This window comes from Merops nubicus, unplaced genomic scaffold (genome assembly GCF_000691845.1).
Source record: "Merops nubicus isolate BGI_N331 unplaced genomic scaffold, ASM69184v1 scaffold295, whole genome shotgun sequence".
Classification (NCBI taxonomy): domain Eukaryota; kingdom Metazoa; phylum Chordata; class Aves; order Coraciiformes; family Meropidae; genus Merops; species Merops nubicus.
This window is the reverse complement of record NW_008608734.1, coordinates 62,667-81,545: the sequence shown is the minus strand read 5'-3', so window position 1 is coordinate 81,545 and position 18,879 is coordinate 62,667. Positions and strand designations below refer to the sequence as shown.

At 40.4% G+C, this 18,879-nt stretch overlaps 1 protein-coding gene across 1 annotated transcript in view; it reads left to right on the top strand.

The window, feature by feature from the left end:
• The first annotated feature begins 8,291 nt into the window (after positions 1–8,291).
• EHF (ets homologous factor) overlaps positions 8,292–18,879 on the top strand; it is a 30,116-nt gene continuing 19,528 nt past the window's right edge. Inside the window, exon 1 of the mRNA XM_008940317.1 lies at positions 8,292–8,374. The gene's annotated coding sequence lies outside the window, so the exon portion shown is untranslated. The remainder of the gene's footprint in view (positions 8,375–18,879) is intronic.

Sequence of the window (18,879 nt, the reverse complement as noted above, 5' to 3'; positions counted from 1 at the left end):
TTAGATCATCAAGACCAATAGCTAAATTATGTAATGGACAGTAATGACAAAACAGACAATTCCTTTTCGTAGCAATGGTGTTGTCTTCTAGGACAGAAATCAGCTTAGACTGTGTCCATTTTTCTCCCAGATTTGGCTGCTCCATAGATGCTCCTTTCAGGTGTCCCCTTGACAGGCATTTCTGCAATGGGTGTATGAAGGTGGAGGTGCATGGTAAAGCCACCTGTCTGCTTCATCAGCAGTTCACTTCATTCTTTTGGGGAGATTAACTACCATTAGGGTGACTGTAGCAGGTATTGCTGCCTCTTAATATGACCTGGCACTTAAATAGAACCACTTTCACACAAAATAAGCTCGGAGAGTTCTCTTGTGGAAACTGCATGTAAGTAGAAGGATCACCTGCAGGGCATGAGACCAGCAAGAGAGTTTCCTGAAGATCACAACTCCAGCTCCAAGGCTTTCATTGGCTTGCAGAAGAATAGGGAGCAGCTCGAGGAGAGACTCACTCCTTTGAAATTCAGGGCTGTGTTGCTGTGGGTCACTGAGTCCTAGTTTGCAAGCCACAGAGTGAGTCCTAGTAAAGTCACTACAATTTTTCTCATTCTTTCTTCCCACAGATGCACCATGCCAGCTGCTAAAAGCCATTTCAGAAAGGGCATGGGAGAAATCTGGGAGAAGGTTTTTCTTTTTAAATAAATCAAGTAATTAATTCTGAGTAATGGAATGTTTCATAGTAACCACGGACGGGGGTGAGGAGGTGTCAGCTTCATGCCAGTGTGCCCCGTGCAGTATCTGTGATACCATTCACATGATCATTTTCCACAATTTAACAGCCAGGTTGGTAAAAGGCAAAGGCAGGTGTCCACTGATCAACCAGCCACAGAGCTGAATAAAATGGGCCCCTTCTCCTGGGAAAGGAAAAAAAAGTTCATGTACTCTCAGCTGGGAACAACATGCCAAAGGTAAGCATTAGAGAAATTAAATCTGCAGAGTAAAAAGCTTGGATAATATTATAGCTATCAGAGGTGGAAAGACCCTTTCAAAGACCAATGCAACAGAACTCAAAGGACAAAGGCTGAACTTCTGTGCCCCTTTGTGTTTGATTAGTGTAATAAGCACTATTACAGTATATGCAAGACTTTGGTTTACAGGGTCCCTGCTTAATTCTGTGTAGTCTTCATTCCTATCTAGACACATCCAATGACACGTGAAATGTCTCACCTAAAGGAATGCATTCATCTTTGCAGTGTTTCATCATTTCAAGAGGAGTTACCTCGTTAGTGCCTCAGACTAGACAGTGCTAGAGAAGCAAATGACTGAAATGCTGTGGCAGAACCCAGAAGAATAAGCCAGACCTCCTATCTTAGCAAAAATATCTGCTCCACACTGCAAGCTGTGTACTGGGAACCAGCTGACTTTCTCTGAGGTCCATGTGAAATATTTGCTTTGTCTATCCTCCATCTCTAGTAGGATAATATTTGCCCTGGTCAGGCATGCACTGAACATATTCCCTGGCAGGTAGTGTGCTGCTGTGTCCAGCTCAAGGTTGTGAAGGGAACTCCTGGGTCATATAAGGCTATGGCACATATATCTGCTAAAAGATTTCCTTTCAAGTGCCAGCAAAGTGAAAGTATAGCAAGGAAAGGGTGCGTTGTTTCAATTTCATTATACAAACAAACAGAAGTACTTGCAGTTCCCTGGAATTTTAACGCAGTTAATCATAAACCTGATATTTGCTTCTCACAGGCATTGAGCATTGTGGAGATATTGAAGTTGGGATAAACTGGTTTGGAAAGGTTTGTCTGCTGGAGCTACGTTCAGGGGTTAACCCTCACTCCCCCACTCAGATGGTGACAAAGGAAATCCTCTCATAATCACAAAGATTGGAAGTAAGCCTAGGAATTGTTCACACCTCACGGTATCTTGCTTAGCTGCTTGCTTTGAGATGTTCCCCAAAGATCTGTTCTGAGATGATTCCTAAAGCTAACTTGAACCATGCAGAGTTGGGTTCTTAGTGTCCTCTGCACCTCTCTTAGACCTTCTCACTCATTTCTGTGAATCTATTCCAACCTTGCCTTATGGCAGATGCATCCACTCCCTGATTCTCAACACTGAAATCGTGGAGGATTCTTGAACAGCCTTTCCCAAAGACATGAATGTCCTCATTTGAAAGCACTCAGCTCACATTTATGCACCAAGACAGCTATCTGCATAATGAGTTTCTTCCTTTATCCCCTCCTCATGCAATGCTCACCCACATGCATGCAGACATGCATGAAACTGCACTACTACAGAATCTTATTATGCTTTAATGTCACGAAGAGTGAGAAGCTCCCAGTGAAGAACTCAGTCACCTGCATATTCATGCTGGGGCTCCGTTGGGCGTATTCCTACTTGAGCAATCCAGGGGAGCAGCACTGGTGCAGGAGGTTCCTCATAACTAATCAAATCCCTAACCTCCCAGTCAGATGCTCTGCACCCCAACGTGTCTGGATTTTCAGTAAGAAAATGTCATTTTCATGTTTCAGTGTTGTGCTGTGCTGTCCTTGAACTGCTTTTCATCTAAACCTGGGTAAGAGTATTTGTGACCCGGCATGCCCTTGACTCCTCATCCCTACTTAAGTTTGCCATGCTTTAAGTAGTTACTTACTTGAAAAGTAGCTGATTATGGTGTGAATAATTTCCTTTTTCACATCATTTACCCTGCCATCCATTTTTGTTCTCATTTTATTGTCTCCTTCATCTGTCCTGATGATGTAACAAAAGACCACTTCTGAGCTCTGTAGCTGTGCTTAGACTACATAGTGGTTCATAGTTAGGAACATAGTTCTACATTCCCAAAATTTTGGGATCAAGAGGACCAATATTTATAAGAATGGTTGTGCTTCTTCTGGTCCCTGGAGTTTTATCATGTCCTGGTCTATGAATGTAACAAGAGAAGTATCTGAGCCCTGCTAAAAGCTTCTTTCACCATATTTGTGCTGTTTTGTTTATCTTTGTGCATTACTTTGTGCTGGCTTTCAGAGAGAGATGGTTTTACAGCCTCAAAAATCAAAGGTTTTGTTTTGCTTTGGTCCTGGCAGCATCAAGGTGTTTGCTGGGAGATTTAAACCACAACAGATAGAGAGGACCCACGAGGTCACCTTGCTCTACCTCTTGTTTAAAACCTACTATTGCATAGTTAGGAGAATTTTTCTCTGAGAGGTCATTGCACAGTCTATATAATCTCATAGTATTTTTTTTTGACTTCCAAAAAGGCCATATACACAAGAGCTAAAAAATGTACTTATATAGACATTGCCAAAACCTCACAGAAATCCATGGATCTGCACCAGTTCATATGGGCAGAAAATAGTCTTAATTTCTGACCAATGGGTCCAGTTGATTCCTTTTCAAATTTTACATGTTTTTTTTATCAAATGAGAACTAAAACATAACTGATGCTGCCCTGGATTTAATGGTTTCCTTAGAGTTACATGTCTTTTTGTTTGCCACAGAGATTATTTATGAACGTTAGTCTTTCTCTCCCAAATTCCTTTCTGAGTTTACTCCCAACAGTTTGAGTTCTGGCACAAAGGAGTGGCTGGATGCCACTCCACTATTACACTGACTTGGTTTGACCTGCACACTGAGGAGGCTAAAACAAACACATAATTAATAATAAGCCTATATTCTCTCTAGGATTTGCATTTGTTCTTTCAGTGTTTGTGTAAGCAATTCATTTACCCTGCTGTTTCATTCCTGCCCTTTGTTACCCTTATCTTTTCCATGGAAAACTTATGTATAATTTTATTTGGTTTCTAACCCATCCCCATTCTATTTCTCAGTGTAAATGTCTTTTTTTTTTTTTCTCCCCTTTCTGTGAAACTCTCTTTCAGAGCATGGACAGTTTTGCAGTGATCCTTGCAAAGATTTTTGCATATTTTTTTTCCTGCAAGTCCTCCAATTAACAGATGCACACTAGATTTTGCCTTTTCTTTACCATTAGACTGCCATAAGGAGAGAAAGCACTGTGATGTTTCTAGAGAATATCCATGCCTTGAGCTGTGATATGTGGAAAGGAGACCAAAGGGTGAAGATTTCTGGAGGGGATAGGGTATAATATATGGATATTTGTCCATATTTTTTTTAAAAAATCAATGTTTTCCTTATTTTATGTGAGAACAGGAGTCTGATTTACTGAACTAAGTGCTAAGGTCTGGAATGGAAGTGAATGGGAGCTGTGCTTTCAGGACTTTACATAACTGTAGAACACTAAGTGCTCTAAATTCAAGGCATCTCATAATGGATACCTTGAATTATTAAACAACTTTATCTTGATCTTTTTAGGATTCCCCATTAAAACAGGGATAATAAATTATTACCTTCTCACCTCACTGGGAAAACATAAAGGAAAAATAAATGTTTTGGTGTTAATGCTGTCATATTAGTGCTAATGCATTAATATAATGCACTCCAGTAATGTCCCTATATTAAATGTTTATTTACATTATAAATAAAAGTGTTACTATAATACCTCAAATACCAGGAGGATGAACACTATAAGAAAACTCACGAGGAAATGAAAGAAGCTTTCAAAGCAAGTTTGATTCATGGGCAGCAAATACAGCTCAGGGCCACTCCCTGAGTGTAGAGTATTGGCTGGCTTCTCTTTGAATGAGTATCATCTTGTCTGTGTCTTGAGCACAGCACCTCCTAACTTGTCACAGTGTTAATAATGGGCTAGTTCTGCTTCTTGTATACGGTTTCTAGGTTTTGAATAAGTGATGTGTGAGCACAGGTATTGCAGCATTTTGGGTATCCTGTGGGTTAAGCCTGTGAACGAAACCTTTAGATCCATTGTGCAAATCTCTGCCTGTTCTATTGAGGTACATTGTTGTATTCCTGAGTGTTATATTCCTGAATATTATATTCTTGAGCTTTCCAAAAAAAAAGGAAGAATATTTTTGGTACTAGGAATACAAAGAACAGATATTTTTCCATCTTTTTTTTAATGTGTCAGAAAAACGTCTGTTACTACAGATGACAATTATTCAACCTCCTGTTGCAAAGCAAATGCCCACGATGGAAAATTTCAATTTAGCCAAACAGCTAAGGGCTAGAATTTGGCAAACTGCAAAGAAAAAAAATAAAATTACAAGATCTTGCAAGCCTAAGTAATGGGCAAACCTAGTAATAGGTGGTGCTTGCCTATAACATCAAACACCAGTTTGGAAATAGCATTCAACCTGGCTTCCAGAGTAATGTTTTCCCAGAAAGTGTATTATTTTACAGCAAATTTGATGAATCCTTTCTGACTTTGCTGCAGTAGAATGAAGGCGGGAACCTCATACCCTGAATTTTCTGATTGCTTGGCATGTCTAACCTACATATCAGCTTCTTACACTTTTTTTTGATATTCCACTGGTGTTTAACAAATAAAGCAGAGATTAATATTAATGGAAAAGCAGGAATTACCATACATTTGTGCTCTGTTTTCATCAGGTGTCAGACACTACAGTAACAGACGCCAATTTAAGAATCTAGACAGATTTAGATAATTTCCTCAATGCTTGATGGCTATAATTAAATTAATTTTGGGAATCTGCACTGACGTTTCTGTCATACTGTGAATGTGGCCTCCTAGCTCCTAATTATAGAGGTTTTCATGTTTTCTCTGCCACCTAGAATCGTGTGGGGACCGAAATCATGCTAATTTTGTGGCTCCAGTGCTGGAGAAGGATATGCAGAGGGAAAGGTCTGCCTGTCTCCAAAAGCCACCTGTAATCCTCTCTGTGCTGAACCACATGTAAAGTGTCCATAAACATACTTTAGAGCATGGGGGCAGAATACCTGGCCAGGCAGGGCAGTAAATTCAAGGAGCCACCACCCTGCATGGCACCTTTCCTTTGAAAATAGCACACTGCTAAATAATGTATGCTGGTGTGCTGGCCAAGTTAGCCTCACCTTGCCCAGACCTGTTGGTACAGTGTGCTTTTTTGTCTGTCTGGAAGTATTCTGGGTCTTAGCAACCAGATTTGTCTCTGCCCTTGGGAGCTGACAGAAAAGGCTTACAGCCACACAAACAGAAGGTGACATATCAGCCGAAGTGCTGGATTTGAACCACATTTCTGGTGCTTTTGCTGGTGTCCTTTCTAGCAGGAGGACAAGTCTGATGTCACTATGTTGAGATCCAGTGGTCACGTCCTCCTGTGGTGCTCCTGCAGCAGAGAGATGAGAGGTCTGACTCTTTAATCTCCCACGTTTAGTTCAGTGGGGTGATGTAAGAGGTGGGTTCCTCGTTAAAGGTGGGAAAGGAAGTGCTCTTTATTGCTAACTTCTTAGCTTTTTCCTCTTCTGCAGCTCTGAATTAGTCATTCCTGCCGATAGGATGAGAAGACACTATTTTGATGATGAAAGCTTCAGTATAAATACTCACCAAAACATCAACTGGTATGCAAATATTCAGTACCATGAATGCTGAGAGAAATCTTACAGGTCCTAGACCTCCTTACGCAATCTCTGAACTGGTGCCTAGCTGTTTCCAGTGACATCCTTAACCCTTGGTGTTGTAACTCCAAGACAACACTGCTCTTCAGATGGTCATCTGCAGATTTTCTTCTTCCTCCAGGTCATCTTTCTTTGCTGGGTGAGAATCAAGGTGAGCAGCCATGGAACTTGACTATAAGCTGAGTGAAAAACGGTGGCATCTTCCCAAGCAACACTTGTACTCCCGTGCACCTTATCTATGTGAACAAAAGCAACCCAGCTTTTAATGCAGTTGGTGTTACTATGCATAGTAAGTACAAGGGTAACATTCTTTGAGCCTGAGATCCACTATTTATCTTGACATCAGGTTCAGCATCAATAGCATGTACGAAATGTTTCCCCTACGCTGACAATGAACCATGATTAATAATTAATAGTATCTCTGGATGCTGAAGGACAATTCATTCCCTGTGCTTGGTGAATCTAGCACTCAGAATGCTTGTCAGCATCCGTCAGGAGGGAGATTTATGATGAAACCTGGAAGCAAAACTGAACAAAGACTGGAAAGTTCACTTTACATAGACCACTGAACCATCACTGTGTATTAATATTCAGTGTTTCTTGTGTTTTATGCATAGGAATTAATGATATCTCAGAACCTTCCTACATTACTGAGTTTTTAGCTGTTTTCATGTTAGATGCCTTTTCTGACTAGTGAAATAATGAGACACAATTGAAGGTTTGTGTTTTTAATTTAAGTACCTCATTTACTCCCCAGGTTCATGGGTACAAGCTGGTGAGGTCATTTATACACGTTCAAGGAAAATTTTGGACTTGCAGCTCCTAGAAGTGTCCTGCAAGCACAGATCTCCCATGAGGTAATAGCCTTTCCTTGCTCTTCACCCCAGTTGAGAGTTGAACTGATGACTTAATGAGTGAAAGGCCTCTAATGCAATGCCTAGGCTATGGCTCAGAGGAACAAGCAAAAACATTTTGCCTGACTTCCATGGGCTGTGAAGCAGGTGCCTTGAGAACATGTTTACCTCTCCCTAGCTGATCTTAACCTTCAGAATTAAAAAGGTTAAAAGCAGAGAGATGTGAAAATGAGCACTCCTCTGCTGATTTTCTGCCTTTGCTAACCTGCAGGTAGCTGAGCTTTCACACTCAACCCCATCTACACATAAAATGTTGATTTTTTTTGTCCTCATTTTTGTTTTCCATCTGTCAGACACCCAGAAAAGTTGAAGGACTGTGAGACTCCCCTTACTGCAGACTCATTCATTGCACAGGACGCTGAAGGTATGAAAAGCAGGAATTGAGCCCATGATATTGGCTCAGCTAACCTGTCTCCCTGCCAGCACAGGTTTATTCCATACTGTGCATCTCCCAATGTTATTTCCAGGCTAATTTTAATTTAGGACGTTGCTGCTTTTCGGTTCTCTTCATTCTAATTATAATATCCCTATCTACCTGAAATAACCTCAATTAAAAAAAAAAAAAAGGAAAGGAATGGTCTTAAAAAAGAAAAACAACTACAAAGAAATCAATCCCTCATCCATTACCAGGTTTTTTTGTTCTGGAGCCACGCGTGTAACCCGGTTAGACCTGTTCTCTTTGAATACTGAGGACTGAGCTGGCCTTATGCAAATGATCCCAACCTCATCTCGCTTGTTGTCGTTACAGACCCAATGAAACGAGCAGGAAGTGACCTAAGGAATTTCCCTATTGGCTGCCTGACTGTTCAGCAAAATGTTTTAAAATTAATATCACATCCATTTATCTTCACTCCCGGGAGTCTTTAGGAGACATAACTCAGTACCTGCGTTTACCCAACCTACTCTTTTGTAGACAGTTTGCCCATTGCCTCAGTTAAGGATTTCCACTCCAGAATCTGCAGCTAAATGAGGTAAGGTGTTTAGTTTTTTTATTATAGTTGTTTTTTTTTTTTTTCCTTTCTTTCCTTTTTTTATTTTTTTATTTTCTGCAGCTAAATGAGGTAAGGTGTTTAGTTTTTTTATTATAGTTGTTTTTTTTTTTTTTCCTTTCTTTCCTTTTTTATTTTTTTATTTTGATGTGTGGGTGTTTTCTTTTTTTTAATATACTTCCTTTAAAGTAACGTTAGTGGAAAAAAAAACAAGAAAAAAGAGAATTGTCTGCTGGACTCATGGCCACCTTCCTGAGACCTTCCCTACCCACTTTGGAACAGCAGCTAAGCTCATTTGATCAAAAAAACTTTTTAAGTTTACAGTAAAGATTTCTGTTTTCCTATTTTTGAACTTGGATCTTACTTCTGTGTAAATATTTCTCTTGTATATGTTTGACTGGGGCCAGATCTTCTGACTTTGCTTGCCCAGGAAGTCACTGACTTTGAGTCAAGCCGGTGGCTTCGTCAGGATTACTTCAAGTTTCCTGAGGATCCTTTTTATTATGATATAGCTAATAATATTCTGGCTCTTAAATGTGCTGCTTTTGGCTTTTTTTGGTCATCTGTCCAGTGAGGCGAGTGGACCTTCTCAATACCATTGAGGGTGTTGCAGAGTGGTGGAACACTTCACAAGGACGGTGCTTCTGTTGCTTTTAGTGATGAAGATGTTGACAGTGATTGTGCTGATAACATAAAAATCCCAAAGTACATTTATAATTTGGCTCAGTTTTAACCTCAAGGCGATTTCTTGGCAGTTCCTGTGATGATGGGGGTTCTGCTGATCTTAGTCCCTTCTAAGCTAAAACACCTCCCAGAACCCAGCTCAAGCACTGGGTAGGTAAATACGGTATGAGTAGAGGCCTGCAGTGTCTTTGCCTGTTTAATTTGTTTCTCTTCCAATGGTAATTTTATTTGAATAGGACCAGAATTAGCCCCTTAAGGTATAGACACAGCTGTTTAAGTAATGGTAGAAGTGAATGGAAGGAAAAAGCTGCTCAAAATCTGTGTTGATCTTGTAAAATATGTGTAATGGGCTTAGTGATAAATGTTTCTATTCTATCACAAGATATTTCCAGCACATACTTCTGTGTATACAGTTAAAAGTTATTGAATTTTATCAGTAATGTAATTTGGATTTTTTTATCTAAAAATATAACACCACCTTAGCTTCTAAAGTACATCCAACTATCTTCTTTTTTTCCCTCATTCTTTATAAAATGAAGCCAGTTTATAATATCAGAAATGAACCTTAAGGTAGAAGTTTCACTTAGTGATTTTATTTGTACTTTTGTCCCATAAGAATGTGTTAAATATATCTAACCTGTACCAGTATTCCCTGTAATTGGTGAAAACTGTAGTGGAATAGAAAAACTCACTCATTTTAAGTTTTGTTTTGATAGCAAATTTGTGGGTAGCAATTTAAGTCAGTTTTCTGACATCTGTTTTGCGCAGTAGAAAATATCTACTGGGCTGGAAAAAATATGGCAGTTTTATATTTAATGCAAACACAGAAACCAAAGAAAACAGTTTCAGTTAGAACTAGAAACCCAGCAGGATTAAGGTGTTTCACAAACAAATATAATTAATGACAGCTTAATTCCTGGTTTTTACAGCTTTCAAAAACAGAAGTGATTGTTGCAATAACAACATAGGACTTCCTAGAATTTTTCAGAGTTCAATTAGGTGACTTGAAGTAGAATTTATCTTCTAAAAAGCTTCTAAAAAAGAAGTCCAGGAGTCCAACAATGAGAAATTTAACAGATTTTATTTTTTTTACTGTTCCAGCAATTAAATGCCATTCCTTGAAAAATATTTTATCTCATTTTCAGTCTGATGTGGTCTAGCTTCAGCATTCAACCACTTGATTTTATGGTGTTTTGATGGTTAGTGTGAAGTTCCCCTAGGTGGCAAATTTCTTTTGTCTTGTGTAGGTAGCTGGGCAAAAGTCCTTCTTTAGCCCAGACTTTGATAGTTGTGGTCATCTGAGCTCCACAGGCTATTCCCTCTCATGCACTACAGTGAAAACCTCTAGGTCCTCAACCTGTTTCAATGTAAGTGCTTCCATCCTTTAATCACTTTAATGGTCCCCTCCAATTTTTCAACATCTCCTGTGAAATTTAGATGCCAGGACTGGACAAGGCTGTAGGAACAGCAGTGCCAAACACAAAGTTTGAGTCAACATACTGGGAATTCAGGATCAAGGGTTTATAAAGTGTGCCCAAGGCTTTCTTAGAGTCATCACCCTCCAGACCCTGTTCTCACCTTTGAGCATTGGTCCTGTAAGAGTAGACAAGGGTATCATTAGTAGAGTTGATGTTGTTTCTTGTCATTTTACAAAGATTTTTTTCTTGTTCTAGCATCATTTGTAAAGCCTTTAAGGATGGTAACAAAGCATGTTGTTCCCAAGTCACAGTAGTAAAGGATCTCCTATCAAACCAGAATAATGCTTCGTTTGACCTGAACAAATTAGGTGGCCCTTCAAAGCAATTTGTAAGGTGACAACCATACATGCTCCCCTGGTTGTGGTGAGATCAGGTAATAAAATGTGGTCTGTTTAACATGGGATATTATTACCCTCTTGTCACCTAAGAGAACACGCTGTGATACTGCTACAGTAATGTCATATTACCTCAGGTGTTCTCAGGGTGTTGTGAGTTTTCAGCAGTGATGGAAACAGACAGTGAGACAAAGAAAAAATTAAACAATTTAGCTCCCATGGAACTTCCTTTTTTTAAATTTTTTTATTCCCAATGGGTTTTACTATTAACATCTTGTGCTTGTTCTGTGAGGGAGGTGCAAGGTAACAAATTGGAATGGACAGAGGTCAAACTAAAAAGGAAAATCATCCAGAGACAGAGATGAGAGAGGAAAAAGGAGGATTTTGGTACGTGTGTCTGTGTCCAAACAAGACTGACCTGCTAGCCTGTCGCATGTCCCACGGCACTTTGCATCCAAAAAAAACCCTGCAAAGATGAAATTCTACCCCTGCTGAATAAATGAAAATTAATGTACAATTCTTACAGGAAATCAATGATTTTATAGCCTTGGTGAACTCGGATAAGTGCCCATGAGCCATGACACCTTTTCAGGATGAATACTTATCTTGCCACCTCTTACACCCTCTTTATGTACGTGTCTAACTTCATCTGAGGACCAAACCAATCTTCTCCCAGGCAACTTTTTGCTAAACTGCAGTGCGGCCTGGATCCATTCTGAGGGCTCTACAGTTATATGCATTCTGTTCCTCTTTACTTGCTTAGTAAAGGCTTAAAAAATTGGTCAGTGTGCTGAGACCAAGCTACAGATAGAGCTGAATGACCCCTTCTTGTCCTGATGGCGACGTGACCACCCTTTGTAGGATTTTTCTGTGCATGAGCCATGACACCTTTTCAGGATGAATACTTATCTTGCCACCTCTTACACCCTCTTTATGTATGTGTCTAACTTCATCTGAGGACCAAACCAATCTTCTCCCAGGCAACTTTTTGCTAAACTGCAGTGTAACCTGGATCCATTCTGAGGGCTCTACAGTTATATGCATTCTGTTCCTCTTTACTTGCTTAGTAAAGGCTGAAAAATTGGTCAGCGTGCTGAGACCAAGCTACAGATAGAGTTGAATGACCCCTTCTTGTCCTGATGGTGATGTGACCACCCTTTGTAGGATTTTCTGTGCTCTTGCAGTGCTCTTTTTCTCATCAGCCATCCGTGTTGTGAAGTAGATATATATATTTTTTTTGAGGACTAGGCGTTCCTGCAGCAAGCAGCACATAAAAAGAAAAGGGACACAGGCTTAATTGTCAGTTGTCATTGCTAATGACACACGGTGTTAGGATGTGGCAGAGCCTAATATAAAGGCTCTGCTGTTCATGAGGAAACAAACAGAAATGCTAACGATTTCTGTAGCTTGTGATGTTTGGTGAAGTCAAGGCTCTGCCCAGTCTCGCAGCTTGGTTACTGTTGAACTTCCAAACACAAAGTCAGGGAGTTTTCTTCCTATATAATAAGTGCCTTGTGAGCATCAATGAAGCCCAACATCATCTTCAACTGCTCAGCCAGCCTAGTGCTCAAGGGCTCTTCAAGATCTCCAACCACAAATATCTAATTCTCTTTTCTCCATCTCCCTGCCTTCAGCACACCCTGCAGTTTAGATGTATTTTAGCCCCTGATGAATAAAGGATTTATTTCAGTAAGTTTTCACACAAAAGGTACATTGGAAATTCCCTGTGGGTGGAATTAATCAATAACACTGCTGATGGAAAGGGTAAAATAAGAAGGGTTTGTTCACCCAGCTGGTATAGGGAAAAGTAAGGATTAGTTTGGTTCCTGTGGAAGTCATCAGGAGTCTCTCTTAGTACGAGATCTTCTGTGAGCTCTACTGGGGATGCAGCTCGCACCAAATCCCTCACTGAATGCCTGGAATACTTGGGGCATTTTTTGGTCATTGGTCTCTAGATGGGTGAGAATGAGTAAACATGGAGTCATGGAGCCAGTGGAGCAATCAACTGACATTTGGCATTTTGGGTGTCTTCCTCTGAGCAAGAGCCCTCAAAGGCTCCGTTTCCAAAAGCTGACATTGCACATGGTTATCACTGCCTGTTCCTCTGCTGATCCTGTGAAATGTGCTCCACAGGGAAGAGTGGGAGAGCTAGCAGACAAAATAGCTAGCTGGGGCTAGATAATCACTGGTTATAGACCAATGAAAAGGGGCAATAAAAGAGAATTGCTTTGCAGTGGTGAAAAGAGTCATTCTGCTTAAAGAGTCTGCAAACATGCAGAATAAAACAAAAGTTCATGACTATTATGGGGGAAAGCTACAGACATAGATGCTGGAGATGTTTCCTCAGCTCCCTCCTCAGGATAGTATCCTAAGCCCCTACAAATCTGCAAGGATTTAGTAACTAGGTGTAAAAATATGCTTTATTGTCTAAATTACTAGTGCCAGCATCGTCAGGATTGTTTTTGGTTTTTGAAACTGCTCTGGGTTTTCTTTCATCTAGCAGTGAGCAGGCAGGTAATTTATGCTATAACAAATAGCTAATTTTGCTAATAACAAATAGCAATATGCTACGTAATTAATGAACCCATGCAAAACTGCCTGAGATGCTAGGGTCAGGAATCAGACAAAGTCCATGATATAATGATTACCCCCACACTTTCTTAATGGTTCTTACTGAAACATTTAATTGTTATTACACAATTGTTTAGAAGCATCTTGATGAGGCACTTTCAAAGTATGCTGGGTTAAGCAATTGTCTCATGGAGGGGCTTTGTCAGGGAGTCAAATTCTGCAGCATTCAAGGGCATTGTTCTCTTTTTTTTGCAGTAGGATCTAACACACTACTCACAGACTTGACTTGTAATGTTCCCAGGCAGCTTCCCTGCCAGAGGAAGGTGGAAAAGTTTTAAAAGACTGAATTAATAGGTGATTAGATGAGCGAGATATCTCCCCAGACTTATCAAAAGTGGGATGTACAGAATGAAATAGATATCATTTAGTGACTTGCCCTCCCCAAGACTTTTTATTTTTTCTGATGGAGCTGTAATACTTTGTAAGAACAGGTAGAAACTTCTCTTCCTTCTTTAAAATCTCAAATGATTAAATGCTTTTGGATGATAGTCAAATTGTAGTCAATCCAGTAAATTTTTCTTAGTCTGCCTGTAGCCACTCCCGACACTCACAGACTCACACAAACATACATGCACATGCACATCCCTTATCTCCTGCACAGGCTTTCTTGCTTTGCTTTTTAAGATAGGAATTAAAATATTTGCCCTAAGTTCAACCAATCTTGTTTGTTAAGCTGAAGAACTCCTTTATTTAATCCTTTAAAATGCAATGTCTAAAGTCCTAGCCCGAGCTGTCTGTGACTTCCACAGCTTCTGGTGTTGCCCTGTGCTGCAGTGGTTCTTCTTGCAGGAAATGTGCTTGGCTTGAGAGCTGGTGTGCCCAGGGCTGCCCTTCCCCAAACCCTGGACTATAAGAAGCTCCAGCACCAGACAGGCTCTCCTATCTCTCCTGTTGGAGAGATATCTCCTATGATAGAGTGGAAGGATGCACAGACTCAAAGGTGTTAAGATAATCAACCCTACTATACATGTGAAAAGCTAACAGAGCATTTTGGGTCATCAAGCTTACCTTATGGTAAGACATATCTTCAATATTAAAAATCTTATGGAGATTTCATCATTAAAGATGAAAAGAAAAAACTCTCTAGCCCCTGAAAATAGCTGTTATCAGGATCTCTGCTCACACTCCCTTCCTAGCACAACGTTAAAGTTGCTCTAATTCACGTGGTAATAAATCTCCTTTGGAAGAAGAGAGTTGTTTGAAATAGGCTGGAAACTTTTTTTTATTGGTTTTATTGGTGGAACTTGTTCCAATTACCTTGAGCACTAAGTGAGATAGATATACCTGTAAAGGGGAGCAAAAAGAGCTGAGGGAGGGTAAGTTTTTTTTCCCTGTTTCTGACTCCTGGAGAGCAGCCACAAACTCCATAGTTGCTGTAAGACATGGGGCTTTTATGCCACAGAGAGACAATTGAAAATCATTATGATTTTCTATGATTCTATGATTATTTTGTCTGTTTTACTGGCTACAGGTTTATATTAGTGATTGAAAGAAGCTTCCTTGGCCAGGTCAGCCAGTCTAAGTAGAAGGGGAGAAAAAAATAATAAAAAAAAAAAGACAGGGGGGAAAAAAGGAAAACAAAAATTAAAAAAAAAAAGAGGAATAAAAGAAGGAGGAAGAGAGGGAGTCACAGAGATCAGTGAAAGAACAGGAACAGGATCATAAACTTCACATCCTAGGCAGCATTTGAGGCAGTCAAACCTGGCCGTTGGCAGAGGCTGCAGTTCAGGATTGCCATGGAGAGGGCAGAGGGTTCCCTGGTGACCAGGTACACAACAGCCACGTTAGGCAAGTTTATTGCTTCCAGAGCAGCTGCTCCGTGGTGACATTGCTGCCTGTTTGCACTAATAGCTTCGTTTAGTATTTGACATTTTCTGGCTTTTATAAACAGTGCTGCCTAACAGGCTGAGCCGCGCTTCTGTTACGTGGGCAACTTGGATATAGGTTTTTATAGATCAGTGGATTGGGGTGGGGATCTTCCCTCTCTGCTGCCATGGAGCTTGATTTATAAAATTCCTGTCTTTCATTGTGATTAAAAAAAAAAAAGCCAGAAAACTCCCCAAAAAAAAAACAAAAAAGCCCCAAAAAAGGGTCTTGAAATAGCCACAGTTCCAACGAAATTTTGAATTTCTGCCAACCCTACTTAGGATTTTCTAGCTCGTTTTCAGGACCATACATAGGTCAAAGACAGGTTTTTTGATTTAATAATTCAAGTTTAGATTTCTTTGGCCAGCTAAATGTTCAGATCTCTACTAGGCACATAATAGCCATGATACGTAGAAGAATCTTGAGTTCATTCTGGACAGGTCTTTTCTTAAATAAAAGATTCTTTCCCTTATTTAATACCTTTTCTTTGCCCTCCAAACCCCCACATTCATCCTAACTCATCTGCATGTTGAAATTTTTGCAGGAGATGTAATGCAATGGATAGCAATGGAGCTTGAGCTGGAAGATAGGAGTTAGATTGACTTGTCCATTGACCTATTATATGACTTAACCAAATAATTTCAGCTCTCTCAATTTTCCTGTTAGTAATAGAGATAATACTCAATTCTTTCCTTCATTTCTGTGCTTTGTGCTATTTATTATTCTGTCTCAGTGTGGACTCTTCCTTTTCTGCTCTACGGTTGTCAATGTTTCAAGAGTTTTTTCATCACCCTGGATAATTTTACAGTAGATGGGCTCTACAGGCTTAATTTTCAGAAGAGCTTAAAAGTAGCCCAGTTCCCAGCTGAGTACCTACTTCTCACTGACTTCATTTTTTTACTTTCTTGAGTTTTTTTTTTTAGTTTAAATGGTAGATTAAGGATTTGAGTTCCTATGGTAAAGGAAACACAGTGCTTCGGGTTTTCTTTATCTCAAGAAAGTTCCTTTGCTGCTTACACTTCATTCATTGCATTTTCCTGTTAATTTTTGAATCCTTGCACCTCAGCTGATTTTTCTTCATGTATTTTGTATCATCTTCTGACTCGAGGCTTAGAACAGTGTGTTACTTTGACCTGCTGAGGTCTGAGATGATGGAAAAGTACAGGGCTGAGCTCTCCTCAACCGACGCCGGGCTCTTCTGTAGCAAAGGGACTCCTTACAAAGCAGGAGAGAGTTAATGTAAGAATGGAAAGAGTACATTTGGACAAAACTCAGTGGGAAAAGCTCTATTGTCAAACCGGCCCAGGCTGTTGAGGCAGATGCCTGGCTTCCCTCTTTTGTTTATATTCCAACAAATCAAAGCTGACCTGTGTTGTTATCGGAGCAGAGCAGCAGGTGCAAGAAAATAACTCTGCTGCCAACTCAAATGAAAGGGTAGGACTAATACCCTCTGGGAGATATTGAGAAGATAAGAAAGAGCCATGCCAGCAACTGAATTAACGGCTCTATTTACGGTGGGTTTTACTTAATAAGCTGCTCTTAACACTGACACATAAATGCTCCATTGTATTGTTTAATGCGGCCACTGGAGAAATCAATGGAAACAGGACGGGCAGCTCTGGCTGTGCCAGGTGAGAAGGAGCAATGCCATGGAAGTGTTGCTTCTCTAACCACAGGCAGCAGAGAGGAGGAAGCTGTTCTCAGCTTTTACAAAAATGGGGAGACGTTGTTTCCCACAGCTTCTTGCCTTTCCTATAGGAAGGAGGTGGTTGCAAAGCAAGGAAACTTCATTCCCCACGTTTTCTGGTTGCTGTTAATGAAGTCAGGGAGCATAAATGAGTCTCAAGATAGACCTTCAGCTACTGTCCCAGTGCCATGTGGCTTTGGGAGGCTCAGGATTTCCTCAAAGTCCTGGGTGTGTGGGGTGGGTGAGGCTCTTGTGCAGCCAGTGGAGTGGGATGCCAGGGCAGTGGTCTTGCAGCCTCTTATTCTTGACACAACAAATAGAATATGAAGAAACAGCATGGATGTAGCTGAGCTCCAAATAAAAGTTTACTAAACACACACAAATATGCAAGTCAAAGTAATGACCCGAGAGCAGGTTTCTGGTACAGGGTCAGTGGGCTTCACTGAACTATTTCAGTGACAGCCACCCCCCTGGGGACACTTTCCTTTGCTAACAGCTGCCCACCTGGGGATACTTGGTAGTCTAGAGGAGAATGCAAGTGGAGCAGGCATCCTGGCTGGAGTTATCAGAGAGATGGGATGGCCAACTCCTAGTCTGGCACTGGTGAACGTGGTTGACCTGGGAAGAGGAGTTAATAGCCAGCCATAAAAAGTCTCTCTGCACAGAATGAGCCTTCCCACTATGAGCCCTGCACTGCTCCTGCTACGTCTTGTCCTTGAAATACCCTTTTGCTATCATGCCAGCCAAGGAGTGTGATCAGGTTGTGGTTAGCCAGGCAGTGGGTTGTAATGAGGTGCAAACACTGCTAGTGACTAGGTTAGTCCTCCAGCACTCTTAGAGTAGGATAAGAGGCTTTACACTCAACTTCCAGCCTCCCTGGCCTAGCTGGTCTGTGCTGTGCCCCTCATCTATTTAACAAAGAAGCACAATTCATTTTTTGGAAAAAAAAAAAAAATTATGAAAGAGAGTTTACAAAAAGCAAAAGAGAAAAAAGGATCATTTAATTTTGGAAGCAGGCAAATTAGTGGTTGTTACTCATGAAAACCAGACCAGTCCCATAACAAAAGAGAAGTGCTGGTGGTGATAGTGGTTAAAATAAACTCCTCCATGAAATACTGGAGGCTGCAGAAGCTTATGTCAGAATCTCTGTAGATGAGTGGCTGTTAGATCAGAAACACTTCAGCACCTAATGAGAGCCAAACACGAACACAAACACATTTATTATTATTATTGTCATCATTCACTAATAACTGAACAGTCACACTGGCTTTGTTAACAGTGTGGAAAGTGGTTCCATTGATATGCTGTTAGTTTTTAATGCAATGCAAAGAGAATCTGTCATAGAAGGTAGAGGGAAGTGGTTGAGGAACTAGAGCCAAAGGAAAAAGGAGAAGGTGTTAGAACATGATGGTAATATTTTGTTAGCTGATGAGGTTCTTGCCTAATTATAGACATGTGGCTTATCAAGCTACAGGGGCATCTAGAGCTCTTTTTGGCCATTTGTATATTTAGTGTATTGTAAGCAAAAGAAAAGTATTTAGCAAAAGGAGATTAGGGAGATGAGCTGGCTTCTGGTTAGAGGAAGGATGTACCAGAGAGATAGGAAAGACATGAAAGGAGGTGTGGAGTTGTTCCATGAGGTGTGGTATTAAGTGCTGAAAGAAGGATAAAGAGCAAAGGCAGTTTTTCCCATTATTGTGTTTTCCAAGATTCTGTATCCCTGAGGCTAGACTGATGAATCTATGGCAAATGACTTCTAAATATTCAGGAAAAATAGCTGACCCAAATTATCATGAACTTGCTGAG